Source organism: Dermacentor silvarum, chromosome 2 (genome assembly GCF_013339745.2).
Source record: "Dermacentor silvarum isolate Dsil-2018 chromosome 2, BIME_Dsil_1.4, whole genome shotgun sequence".
NCBI classification, from domain to species: Eukaryota; Metazoa; Arthropoda; class Arachnida; order Ixodida; family Ixodidae; genus Dermacentor; species Dermacentor silvarum.
This window is the reverse complement of record NC_051155.1, coordinates 7,540,829-7,554,752: the sequence shown is the minus strand read 5'-3', so window position 1 is coordinate 7,554,752 and position 13,924 is coordinate 7,540,829. Positions and strand designations below refer to the sequence as shown.

General features: G+C 47.7%; 2 non-coding genes across 2 annotated transcripts; both read left to right on the top strand.

Moving 5' to 3' along the window:
• Nucleotides 1-280: 280 nt before the first annotated feature.
• On the top strand, nt 281-354 carry Trnas-gga (transfer RNA serine (anticodon GGA)). The gene has a single exon. It is a non-coding gene; the product is annotated as a tRNA-Ser (tRNA).
• An 8,085-nt stretch (nt 355-8,439) lies between these two features.
• On the top strand, nt 8,440-8,514 carry Trnap-ggg (transfer RNA proline (anticodon GGG)). The gene has a single exon. It is a non-coding gene; the product is annotated as a tRNA-Pro (tRNA).
• The last annotated feature ends 5,410 nt before the right edge of the window (nt 8,515-13,924 follow it).

The following is a 13,924-nucleotide window of genomic DNA, read 5'->3' as shown; positions in this document are numbered from 1 at the left end:
CCGCCTGGTTAGCTCAGATGGTAGAGCGGCTGCCCCGGAAAGGCGGTAGTCCCGGGTTCGAGTGCCGGACCAGCACGAATTTTTCTTCCACTGCGAGGCTTTCTTTCGAGGAACCCGGTTGGGTTTCCATTGTAGCAAATTGCTACATTTGGGTGGATGTCTCAGTTTTCCTTTAATTACTTATCTCCACCTAGCGGATTTCCGCTGAACTATTACGTCATACACTTGCCTTTCCTTCGAGTTGTCGACAAATTCGACTTCGCCCTGCCATCCGCTAGCCGCCTGGTTAGCTCAGGTGGTAGAGCGGCTGCCCCGGAAAGGCGGTGGTCCCGGGTTCGAGTCCCGGACCAGGCACGAATTTTTCTTCAACTGCGAGGCTTTCTTTCGAGTATTCCGGTTGGGTTTCCATTGTAGCAAATTGCTACATTTGGGTGGATGTCTCAGTTTTCCTTTAATTACTTATCTCCACTTCGCGGATTTCCGCTGAACTATTACGTCATACACTTGCCTTTGCTTCGAGTTGTCGACAAATTCGACTTCGCCCTGCCATCCGCTAGCCGCCTGGTTAGCTCAGATGGTAGAGCGGCTGCCCAGGAAAGGCGGTGGTCCCGGGTTCGAGTCCCGGACCAGCACGAATTTTTCTTCAACTGCGAGGCTTTCTTTCGAGGAACCCGGTTGGGTTTCCATTGTAGCAAATTGCTACATTTGGGTGGATGTCTCAGTTTTCCTTTAATTACTTATCTCCACCTAGCGGATTTCCGCTGAACTATTACGTCATACACTTGCCTTTGCTTCGAGTTGTCGACAAATTCGACTTCGCCCTGCCATCCGCTAGCCGCCTGGTTAGCTCAGGTGGTAGAGCGGCTGCCCCGGAAAGGCGGTGGTCCCGGGTTCGAGTCCCGGAACAGCACGAATTTTTCTTCAACTGCGAGGCTTTCTTTCGAGGAACCCGGTTGGGTTTCCATTGTAGCAAATTGCTACATTTGGGTGGATGTCTCAGTTTTCCTTTAATTACTTATCTCCACCTAGCGGATTTCCGCTGAACTATTACGTCATACACTTGCCTTTGCTTCGAGTTGTCGACAAATTCGACTTCGCCCTGCCATCCGCTAGCCGCCTGGTTAGCTCAGATTCTGCTTCCGGCAGCCGAGCTGTGCGGACGTGCGAATCATGGGCTCCGAAGGAGCAGCTTTTGCGGCGACCAGCCGCGGTAACAGGCTTATCGATAACGAGGAAGCGAGCTATCAGTTTATTTTGCCACCTCTGCCCAAGGGACGTGTTGTAAAGAACACCGTGTTTTTACATGGCGACGTGCGAGCAAGGCCCTACAGGGTCGAAGATTTCCGAGACGCGCTCGTCCCGACTGGATTGCTACCGGAAGTCGTGGCCCTTGGCGCCTACCAGATCAATCATGTTTGGGCGGTCACCTTCTCGAACGACGAGGCGGCGAAGAAACTCGTGGCATTGAAAGAACTCAACGTGAAAGGGCGTCGCTGCGTAGTCGTCGACCCTCAAGACCAACAGGTACGCTTTCGCCTTCATTGGTTGCTGTACTGGGTTGAAGACGAAGATGTAAAGACAGCGCTGGCAGCCTTTGGCAAGGTCATTGAAGTGACGCGAGAACGATGGCGCGTCAAAGGCGTCGGAGATAAGGATTCAACGTCTCGAACTGTTCTTCTGAAACTGAAGAGCGGAATGAAAGTAGACGACCTTCCGCACCAAATCCGAGTTGCAGGTGAACTGGCCCTTGTCGTGGTGCCTGGACGGCCGATGCAGTGCCTACGATGCAAGGGTTTCGGGCATGTCCGTCGCGAGTGCAAGGTGCCGCGATGCTCGCGATGCCGTAATTTTGGCCACACTGAAGATCAGTGTGTACGCACGTACGCTACAGCCGTTGGACCACCAGCAAGCGAAGTCACCGCAGAGATGAGGATGGATGCTGCTGAAGCCGAGGACGGCGCCAAAGGGGCGGGTGACCAGGAGAGCGCCAACAATGCGGAGGCGACAACAAAAACAGAGGGAGGTACGGAAGAAGTACTTGCTACTCCCCAAAAGAAAGACGAGCCATCAGGTCCTCCTGAAGAACTGGAGAAAGGCAGTGAAAACTGCCTTGTATCCGATGATACCGCGTACGTGGCAGAAAGTGGTGACCCGGCCCCGGACAGCGACGCTATGGATGTGAGCGGCAACACTCCCTTCAAAAGGCCGCTAGACGCCACCGACGGCAAAGCAACTCCGAAGAATCACGCCGACGGGCCGCCTGCAAAGTCAACCATGTTAAGAAGGAGCAGCTTCAAGCCCTGTCCAAACATCTTTCGGGACAGGAAGGAGGGCGACAAGCCACCACCGACTACGGAGCATGCCAGACCGCCGGACGGTACCGGGGGCGTCTAGCCGCTGGCTAGACGTTGCGGTGAGCACGGTGCTCCGGGCCTTTCTCTCTTTCCCGTAGTATAGCAATGGCAACCAACCCGACGCTTAGCATGGGCACGCTAAACGTGAGAGGTTTGGCCGCCAAGCGTAAACAAAGCCAAGTGTACCGGATGATGGTGGACCAAGACCTCGATGTTCTAGCCGTGCAGGAGACAAAAGTCGAAGGGGAGGAGGAGACCCGGGGCATGGTGCTAAGGTTTACGCCTTCGTATTACGCGGTAGTGAGCCATGCCAAAGGAGCGTCAGCAGGTGTTATTTTATTTATTAAGAAGCTGCCCGGGCTATTCATCGAAAATTATTTTTCGTGCCCTTCTGGCAGACTAGTGTACTGCGACTTTGCTGTTGGTGATGATTCTTGGCGGGTGATATGTATATATGCACCCAATATATGCGATGAACGCAAGAAGTTTTTTTCAGCGTTAAAGGCGCAGATATGCGCGCATAGAAAGGTCATTATTATGGGAGATTTTAATTGTGTACTCAGTGATCGAGATAGAACAGGCAAGAGAACAAATGATAAAAGCTGTCATGTCCTCACTGAACTATTAGCCGAGTGTGACTTGGACGACGTGGCTGATTGCCTAGTAGAGAGAGATATAAGTTTAATGATGCGAAATGCAGAGAGGTCGGCCTGAGGTAAATTCCTCTAGCCAGCTACTCTGCGTTGGGGGAAGGGGAAGAGGGAAAAAAAGAGGGAAGAAAAAGGCGCATGATGGGTGACGATGATGAGAGAAGGAGGATATGAAACATATGGCAAGCACTTTGGCATGCTCAAAGCCTACAGTCCAGGCCCGTACTTTTTAAAAAGTAGGAACACGCCAGGTTCAATACACGCACTTCCAAGGCAATAGTCACGCTCGTCTTGACAGGATATACGTGACACTAGACGTTATACCCATATGCCGAAGCTACGATGTCATACCTGTTTCATTCACCGACCACTGTTTGGTCAAGACATGCGTTGGACGCAAAGGAAAAGGCAACACTTTCACGTGGGAAATGTGGAAAATGAATTCGAAATTGCTAAAGGACGAGTCTTTTCGAAGCAATGTACAGGAACATTTGAAGGATGTAGAAAACAACAAAGTGGCGCAAATCGCCGAAAAATGGGAAATTTTTAAACAACGAATTAAGTTAACCGCTATCGACCGGTCCTGTAAAATAAAGTATGAAGAAAGAGCTAAAGAGAAAGAACTAAGGGCAGTGTTGGAAAAATTAACCGCCTTAGAGTGCAGCCAGCCAGGCGCATACAAAGACGATTTACGCAGCATCAAAGCGAAATTGGAGCTATGCGATGAAGAGCGATATCGAGGAGCGATTATACGCGCAAGGGCAGAGGCACTGACAGCAGATGAGACGCCAACTAAACGCGCGCTTGGTCTGGAGAAAACGCATGCGCGGCGCAATCACATAGATATAATTGAAGTAGATAGAAACGAAATAACCGACGGTGAGGACATAGCACAAGCGTTTTTCGAGCACTTCGAAGGACTTTTTGCATCGAGAACTGTTGACGTAGACGCCTTTAGAGCTGCGTTTTTGGTGCGTATGCCGCAACTCAGCGACGAGACGAAGAACAGGCTCGAGGCACCGATATCAACTCATGAAGTTGAAAAAGCAATTGAAGATTTAAAAGCTGGAAGATCACCCGGTCCGGATGGCCTTTGTGCCGCTTTTTATAAACAGTTTAAATCAGAACTATCGCCTCTACTCGCTGACGTGTTTAACAAAGCGTATGAAGTAAACGCATTGCCACATTCTTTCGCGCAAGCGCACACTGTACTTATCCCTAAGACTGACCAGCCGGCGAAACTGAAATATGTAACGTCGTACAGACCAATATCACTTACCAACAGTGATTACAAAATATTCATGAAAATAATCGCAGACAGGTTACAAACAGTAATGGAAACCATAGTAGGCCGGCACCAAACATGCGGAATCAAAGGACGAAGCATTAACACGAACGTACACATAATGAGATCGATTTTGGAATGTTGTGACGCCTTAAGGGCACGTGTTGCGATTCTTCAACTTGATTTGGAGAAAGCTTTTGACTGTGTTGCTCACAGTATTTTATATGCCATTCTTAAGCATATAAATGTCGGGTCCATAATTACTGACGGGGTGGCCATGGCGTACCGGAACGGCACTACTAAGCTTTAATTAACAAGACTTTGGGGGCCCCCATCAGCATTCAACGTTCCGTGCGCCAAGGCTGCCCAGCCAGCCCACTTTTGTTCTGTATTTATTTAGAGAGTTTGTGTTTGGCAGTCATTGAGAACAAATGTATTCATGGGTTTACGATGCAAGCGTCAGAAGTCAAACTCCTGGCCTATGCTGACGACGTAGCCGTGTGTTGCAAAGACAAGGAGAGCATTTTACAGACGATAAATGTTGTGAAAAACTTCAGTGAAATCACTGGTAGTAGAGTAAACTGGAGCAAGTGCCTCGGTATTTGGCATGGAGAATGGCCTGAGGCTCCTGCTATATTTGCGAATGTCAAGTGGTCAACAACGCCAGTAAGGTACTTAGGCGCACCACTCGAAGCTTACAAGCAGAGTGACGAATACTGGCAGGGCCAGCTTAAAAGTGCTAAAGAGAAGGCTGAGGCGTGGAAAGCCAAATACCTTTCAGTATTTGCCAGGGCTACTGTATGCAACTTGTTTTTCGTCGCTAAGCTATGGTATGTCATGCAATTCATTTTCTGTAACAGGGCCAATGTGCAAAAATTCCACAGAGTCTTTGCCGTGTTTGTGTGGGGTTCCGGATGGGAGAGATGTTGCCGCAACAATTTGTTCAGACGGGTGAAAGATGGAGGATTAGGGCTGGCCCACCTGTTTGTCAGGCAACTAGTAGGACGTTTTATTTTCTTTCGGAACAACGATGATCCTTTTTTGCAAACAGTCTGTAGAGTTAGACTCGCGCACTTGTTGCCAGAGTTGATTGTATGCTCCCAAGGTGTGCCGGCGGCAGTGTTTGGTTTTTACAGGGAAATTGTATTCAGTGTTCGTTTCCTTGCTGTACGTTATTCGAAAGAATATTTGTTTAATGTCTCAAGGAAAAAGCTGCGCAACGATATAATGGACAGCCTTTTTCCCCCGCCTCTGTACAGAGCCATATACAGTCGAGGCCCAGGCCAGAATGTTTTTAAACGCGTCAAACGAATGCAGGTACCGCCAGGTATGAAAAGTTTCTTTTTCAAACTACACACAGGTACACTTTCAGTAGCAACGTTCCTAGAAGAAAGAGGCTTTTACATGCCATGGGGCTCACAATGTATAATTTGCAAACAACCTGAAACCATAGACCATGTTTTTTTACACTGCTGGGAAGGAGTATACTTATGGGATGTTTTACAGCGCACAATAAAGAAAGAATTTCCTCTTGACCCACATGGCATCAGATTTTTGCCGATAGACGACGATGACGGAACACCTTTTGATCAGATTATGCTGACTGGCCTCTACTGTATATGGCGCTCCCGCATGGCAGGCTTCTATTGCGATCCCGATAGAAGACCAGCCCGTGTGTATTTCCGAGAACAAATAAGACGTTTTCTTGATGTGGTTGCAACACAAGAGTGTCCCCCACCTTGGATGGCCAGGATGGAACCCCTGGCCAATCTTAAGGAATTCTGAGCAAAGCCTGTTACAGTATGACAGGCTGCTTGTGCTTATTATTTATACTTAACGGATGTGAAGTCCATCTGTGAGTGTACATATGTTAGTTATGTTGGTATTACTATGTACCGCTGCTTACCGGTAATAAAGAAAAAAAAAAGCCTGGTTAGCTCAGATGGTAGAGCGGCTGCCCAGGAAAGGCGGTGGTCCCGGGTTCGAGTCCCGGACCAGCACGAATTTTTCTTCAACTGCGAGGCTTTCTTTCGAGGAACCCGGTTGGGTTTCCATTGTAGCAAATTGCTACATTTGGGTGGATGTCTCAGTTTTCCTTTAATTACTTATCTCCACCTAGCGGATTTCCGCTGAACTATTACGTCATACACTTGCCTTTGCTTCGAGTTTTCGACAAATTCGACTTCGCCCTGCCATCCGCTAGCCGCCTGGTTAGCTCAGATGGTAGAGCGGCTGCCCCGGAAAGGCGGTGGTCCCGGGTTCGAGTGCCGGACCAGCACGAATTTTTCTTCAACTGCGAGGCTTTCTTTCGAGAAACCCGGTTGGGTTTCCATTGTAGCAAATTGCTACATTTGGGTGGATGTCTCAGTTTTCCTTTAATTACTTATCTCCACCTAGCGGATTTCCGCTGAACTATTACGTCATACACTTGCCTTTGCTTCGAGTTTTCGACAAATTCGACTTCGCCCTGCCATCCGCTAGCCGCCTGGTTAGCTCAGATGGTAGAGCGGCTGCCCCGGAAAGGCGGTGGTCCCGGGTTCGAGTGCCGGACCAGCACGAATTTTTCTTCAACTGCGAGGCTTTCTTTCGAGAAACCCGGTTGGGTTTCCATTGTAGCAAATTGCTACATTTGGGTGGATGTCTCAGTTTTCCTTTAATTACTTATCTCCACTTCGCGGATTTCCGCTGAACTATTACGTCATACACTTGCCTTTGCTTCGAGTTGTCGACAAATTCGACTTCGCCCTGCCATCCGCTAGCCGCCTGGTTAGCTCAGATGGTAGAGCGGCTGCCCAGGAAAGGCGGTGGTCCCGGGTTCGAGTCCCGGACCAGCACGAATTTTTCTTCAACTGCGAGGCTTTCTTTCGAGGAACCCGGTTGGGTTTCCATTGTAGCAAATTGCTACATTTGGGTGGATGTCTCAGTTTTCCTTTAATTACTTATCTCCACCTAGCGGATTTCCGCTGAACTATTACGTCATACACTTGCCTTTGCTTCGAGTTTTCGACAAATTCGACTTCGCCCTGCCATCCGCTAGCCGCCTGGTTAGCTCAGATGGTAGAGCGGCTGCCCCGGAAAGGCGGTGGTCCCGGGTTCGAGTGCCGGACCAGCACGAATTTTTCTTCAACTGCGAGGCTTTCTTTCGAGGAACCCGGTTGGGTTTCCATTGTAGCAAATTGCTACATTTGGGTGGATGTCTCAGTTTTCCTTTAATTACTTATCTCCACCTAGCGGATTTCCGCTGAACTATTACTTCATACACTTGCATTTGCTTCGAGTTGTCGGCAAATTCGACTTCGCCCTGCCATCCGCTAGCCTCCTGGTTAGCTCAGATGATAGAGCGGCTGCCCCGGAAAGGCGGTGGTCCCGGGTTCGAGTCCCGGACCAGCACGAATTTTTCTTCAACTGCGAGGCTTTCTTTCGAGGAACCCGGTTTGGTTTCCATTGTAGCAAATTGCTACATTTGGGTGGATGTCTCAGTTTTCCTTTAATTACTTTTCTCCACCTAGCGGATTTCCGCTGAACTATTACTTCATACACTTGCCTTTGCTTCGAGTTGTCGACAAATTCGACTTCGCCCTGTCATCCGCTAGCCGCCTGGTTAGCTCAGATGGTAGAGCGGCTGCCCCGGAAAGGCGGTGGTCCCGGGTTCGAGTCCCGGAACAGCACGAATTTTTCTTCAACTGCGAGGCTTTCTTTCGAGAAACCCGGTTGGGTTTCCATTGTAGCAAATTGCTACATTTGGGTGGATGTCTCAGTTTTCCTTTAATTACTTATCTCCACCTAGCGGATTTCCGCTAACTATTACGTCATACACTTGCCTTTGCTTCGAGTTGTCGACAAATTCGACTTCGCCCTGCCATCCGCTAGCCGCCTGGTTAGCTCAGATGGTAGAGCGGCTGCCCCGGAAAGGCGGTGGTCCCGGGTTCGAGTCCCGGAACAGCACGAATTTTTCTTCAACTGCGAGGCTTTCTGTCGAGGAACCCGGTTGGGTTTCCATTGTAGCAAATTGCTACATTTGGGTGGATGTTTCAGTTTTCCTTTAATTACTTATCTCCACCTAGCGGATTTCCGCTGAACTATTACGTCATACACTTGCCTTTGCTTCGAGTTTTCGACAAATTCGACTTCGCCCTGCCATCCGCTAGCCGCCTGGTTAGCTCAGATGGTAGAGCGGCTGCCCCGGGAAGGCGGTGGTCCCGGGTTCGAGTCCCGGACCAGGACGAATTTTTCTTCAACTGCGAGGCTTTCTTTCGAGGAACCCGGTTGGGTTTCCATTGTAGCAAATTGCTACATTTGGGTGGATGTCTCAGTTTTCCTTTAATTACTTTTCTCCACCTAGCGGATTTCCGCTGAACTATTACTTCATACACTTGCCTTTGCTTCGAGTTGTCGACAAATTCGACTTCGCCCTGCCATCCGCTAGCTGCCTGGTTAGCTCAGATGGTAGAGCGGCTGCCCCGGAAAGGCGGTGGTCCCGGGTTCGAGTCCCGGAACAGCACGAATTTTTCTTCAACTGCGAGGCTTTCTTTCGAGAAACCCGGTTGGGTTTCCATTGTAGCAAATTGCTACATTTGGGTGGATGTCTCAGTTTTCCTTTAATTACTTATCTCCACCTAGCGGATTTCCGCTGAACTATTACGTCATACACTTGCCTTTGCTTCGAGTTGTCAACAAATTCGACTTCGCCCTGCCATCCGCTAGCCTCCTGGTTAGCTCAGATGGTAGAGCGGCTGCCCCGGAAAGGCGGTGGTCCCGGGTTCGAGTCCCGGACCAGCACGAATTTTTCTTCAACTGCGAGGCTTTCTTTCGAGGAACCCGGTTGGGTTTCCATTGTAGCAAATTGCTACATTTGGGTGGATGTCTCAGTTTTCCTTTAATTACTTATCTCCACTTCGCGGATTTCCGCTGAACTATTACGTCATACACTTGCCTTTGCTTCGAGTTGTCGACAAATTCGACTTCGCCCTGCCATCCGCTAGCCGCCTGGTTAGCTCAGATGGTAGAGCGGCTGCCCAGGAAAGGCGGTGGTCCCGGGTTCGAGTCCCGGACCAGCACGAATTTTTCTTCAACTGCGAGGCTTTCTTTCGAGGAACCCGGTTTGGTTTCCATTGTAGCAAATTGCTACATTTGGGTGGATGTCTCAGTTTTCCTTTAATTACTTATCTCCACCTAGCGGATTTCCGCTGAACTATTACGTCATACAACCTCGCTTTGCCGTTCTCTTTCCCGACCTGCCCCTCCAATCTTTCCCCCTTTCACATCTTTTACGGCGGGAAGCGGCGCCGGTTGCTCGGGCAAGTCGGTTCGCGCCTTTGTTTTCGATTTAGAACACTGGCAGAGCATGCTCTCCATTTTGTGTTTTCGATGCGTTAACCAAGGACCCTTGTTGACCCTCGGAGTACGCGGCGTCGCTTCTTTCACTCGGAAAGCGGATCCTGCCCCATCGATACCGACAAAAAAGGGAGTATCGCACGAAAGTGCCTTATTTCTGAGAATTGTTACCCCAAAATGCTCTTTGTCACGTTTGCGCGACACACTTAAATTAAACGTTGATACATATTGAAGTGGGAGGTAGGGCACCAAGACAACCAGTAGGTAAGCTCTCCCAAGAAACAAAGGACCTAATAAAGAAACGACAGAAGATGAAAATGTCCAACTCAAGAGATCAGATAGAATTCGCTGAACTGTCAAAACTAATCAACAAGAAAAAAGTAAGGGATATTCGAAATTATAACGTAGGAAAGATTGAGGAAGCCGTAAAATTTGGACGCAGCATTAAATCAGTAAGAAGAAAGCTTGGCATAGGACAAGGCAAGATGTATGCACTGAAACATAAGCATGGTAATATCATCAGCAATTTCGATGACATAGTAAAAGCAGCGGAAGAATTCTATACTGACCTGTACAGTGCCCAAAACAGCCAAGCTACTTTCATTCAAAATAGTGATGAACCGGATACAGAGGCTCCTTCTATAAGTAGCGCTGAAGTTAGAAGGGCCTTGAAAGACATGACCAGGGGAAAAGCTGCTGGAGAAGATGGAATAACAGTATATTTAATCAAAGATGGAGGAGATATCATGCTTGAAAAGCTTGCGGCCCTTTATACACAATGCCTCACAACTTCATGTGTACCAGAGAGCTGGAAGAACGCCAACATTATACTAATCCATAAGAAGGGAGGCGCTAAAGAACTGAAGAATTATAGAACCATTAGCTTGCTTTCAGTATTGTATAAAATATTCACCAAGATAATTTCCAATAGAATCAGGGCCACACTTGACTTCAGCCAACCAAGAGAACAGGCTGGCTTCAGGAAGGGATATTCTACGATGGATCATATCCATGTCATAAATCAGGTAATCGAGAAATCTGCGGAGTACAATCAACCTCTTTACATGGCTTTCATAGATTATGAAAAGGCATTTGATTCAGTAGAGATTCCAGCAGTCATAGATGCATTGCGTAATCATGGAGTACAGGAGGCATACGTGAATATTTTAGCAAACATCTACAAGGATTCCACAGCTACCTTGGTTCTCCACAAGAAAAGTAGAAAGTTACCTATCAAGAAAGGGGTCAGGCAAGGAGACACAATCTCTCCAATGCTATTCACTGCATGCTTAGAAGAAGTATTCAAGCTCTTAGACTGGGAAGGCTTAGGAGTGAGGATCAACGGCGAATATCTCAGCAACCTTCGATTTGCAGATGACATTGTCCTATTCAGCAACAATGGAGACGAATTACAACAAATGATTGAGGACCTTAATCGAGAAAGTGTAAGAATTGGGTTGAAGATGAATATGCAGAAGACAAAGATAATGTTCAATAGCCTGGCAAGGGAACAAGAATTCCGGATCGCCAGTCAGCCTCTAGAGTCTGTAAAGGAGTACGTTTATCTAGGTCAATTACTCACAGGGGACCCTGATCACGAGAAAGAAATTTACAGAAGAATAAAATTGGGTTGGAGTGCATACGGAAGGCATTACCAAATCCTGACTGGGAGCTTACCACTGTCGTTGAAAAGAAAAGTGTACAATCATTGCATTCTACCGGTGCTAACATATGGGGCAGAAACTTGGAGGTTAACGAAGAAGCTCGAGAACAAGTTAAGGACCGCACAAAGAGCGATGGAACGAAAAATCTTAGGAGTAACGTTAAGAGACAGGAAGAGAGCGGTGTGGATCAGAGAACAAACGGGGATAGCCGATATTCTAGTTGACATTAAGCGGAAGAAATTGAGCTGGGCAGGCCATGTAATGCGTAGGATGGATAACCGGTGGACCATTAGGGTTACAGAATGGATACCAAGAGAAGGGAAGCGCAGTCGAGGTCGGCAGAAAACCAGATGGGATGATGAAGTTAGGAAATTTGCAGGCGCAAGTTGGAATACGCTAGCGCAAGACAGGGGTAATTGGAGATCGCAGGGAGAGGCCTTCGTCCTGCAGTGGACATAAAATATAGGCTGATGATGATGATGATGACATATTTTTCACCGATAACATAATGCTTGCTTTTTCTACATTGTGAATAACTATTTCGTGACGCGTTTTCGTGTTTTTCTCGATGATCCTGACAACGTGCGAGATATAGTGCTATATTGACACATTTAATTTCTAATTATATTCCAGTCATCCATGGTCCGTGAAATGCGTTCGGGACAGCTACAGGGACATTAAGCAGATTTGATGGGTCGAAATGTGAAAGCACCCGTGTACTTTAGATTTATGTGCACGTTAAGGAATCCCAGGTGGTCCAAATTATTCCGGAATCCCCCACTTTCGCGTGCCTCATAATCAGATCGTGGTTTTGGCGCGTAAAACCCCATAATTAATAAAATTTTAAACGTTAAGAAGAGTTAATTACTCGTGAGAGGCTTATCACAGCTGCTGCTGTACGCATGCCGAAACATATATAATTAAGGCCTTCAACTAATGTCGCTCGTTTGGCGATATAGACTACGCTGCTTGCTCTACCAGTGGCCCACCATTCCCACATTGTTGTGGCAATCACGAACGCGATCAGGCGAACTTGCGTTAGCCGAAATGTTTGGCATGTTTATTCTTATTCAATTCCTGGGTGGCGCGGTAGCGCCGTTCAAAAATATTCCCGCCTCGAATCTTGATCCCCATCGTTCTCGCGCAAAATCGCGCGCTTGGTTGCAACGTGCTGTATTTCAACTCGTATTGTACTGGTTGCGTGTGGCCCATCTGTTTTATTTTTTTCATTTGCGTTTAGTGACGGTGATGTAATTGGGTACTGCACATTTGGTCGAGCTAGTCACTCACGCTTCGAATCTATTGATTGCTGGTTGGCACTACAAAATATTGCGATCTTTGTGGGCGCCTGCTCATGAATGCAGACTCAGGAACACGCCGCTTTGCGCATAATTTTCTTTCGCGCTATCCATTTGACCTAGACGTTGTGGATGGCTTAAGTTAATTCGCTTCGGCATTCGTACCGCAAGCCATGCATCTGAATATGCTAAATCTCGCGGGCTGAAAACGAAACTTCAGGCGAACTCGTAATTAAAATTAAAGAAAATCTGGTGCTTTACGTGCCAGAAACGCGATATGATTATGAGGTACGCCTTAGTAGGGGACTTCGGATGAATTTTGACCACCTGTGGCTCTCTAGCGTGCACCCGATGCACAGCACACGGGCATTTTTGCATTTTGATCCCATTTTAATGCGGCCGCCGCAGACGAGATTTGTGCACCTACAGCACGCCCCATATATTGTGTCCCTGTCGGTTTCTCTGGTTAAAGAAATATCGCCGGCCTATCTACGCATTTCCACGCTGTTGTGTTCTTCTTTCAGGGGTTTCACGTTCCAAAACCGGTTCTGATTATGAGGCACGCCGTAGTGGAGGGCTCCGGGTTAATTTTGATCACCTGGGGTTCTTTAACGTGCACTACAACGCAAGCACACCGGCGTTTTTGCATATCGCCTCCATCGAATTGCGGCCGCCGCGGCCGGGATTCGTTCCCGCGATCTCCTGCTCAGCCTGAGCCACCGCGGCGGTAAGCGTCTTGTGAATCGCTGCCTTGTTTCTTGTTTACCCATTATTTTATGAGCGCTTTATGGGATTGCTGGTGAAATGTTCCTCTTATGTAGCGATTTCCTCCAACGCACTTCTCTGGAAGGGAAGAGAAATTGAAATTTGAGGGTTGTTACGAACGTTTAGCATAGCGCTATCTATCGCTTGATACCGTTGCTGCGACGGTCTCAGGCACAAGTCTGGTTGGCGCATGATCGCTAAGCTGCGCCAGTTGTAAGTTAATTAGTGTAACTATGTCAATTGTTCAAATAAACGTTTTTATTTTTCATAGAAGTAATAGGCCACCTCATCGAGTAATTTAGAACAATTTGGACAGCACAATTGTGCTGTCTGCCACATGTCCTCAAAATTTAGTCCAGCTCAAAAAATGACCGTGTAGAATGAGAACATACCGTATGTTCTCATTCTACAAGGTTTTATTTTTTTTAACTGAACCAAATTTTTTTTTAATTGCATGTGGCAGATAGCACTTGGGCCAGCGCAATTGTCCAGTCATATCACATGCTTCAAACCATTACGTTATTAAGCTGCTTTCTGTGTCACATGAGAGAGAGAAAGAGAAACATTGTTTAAT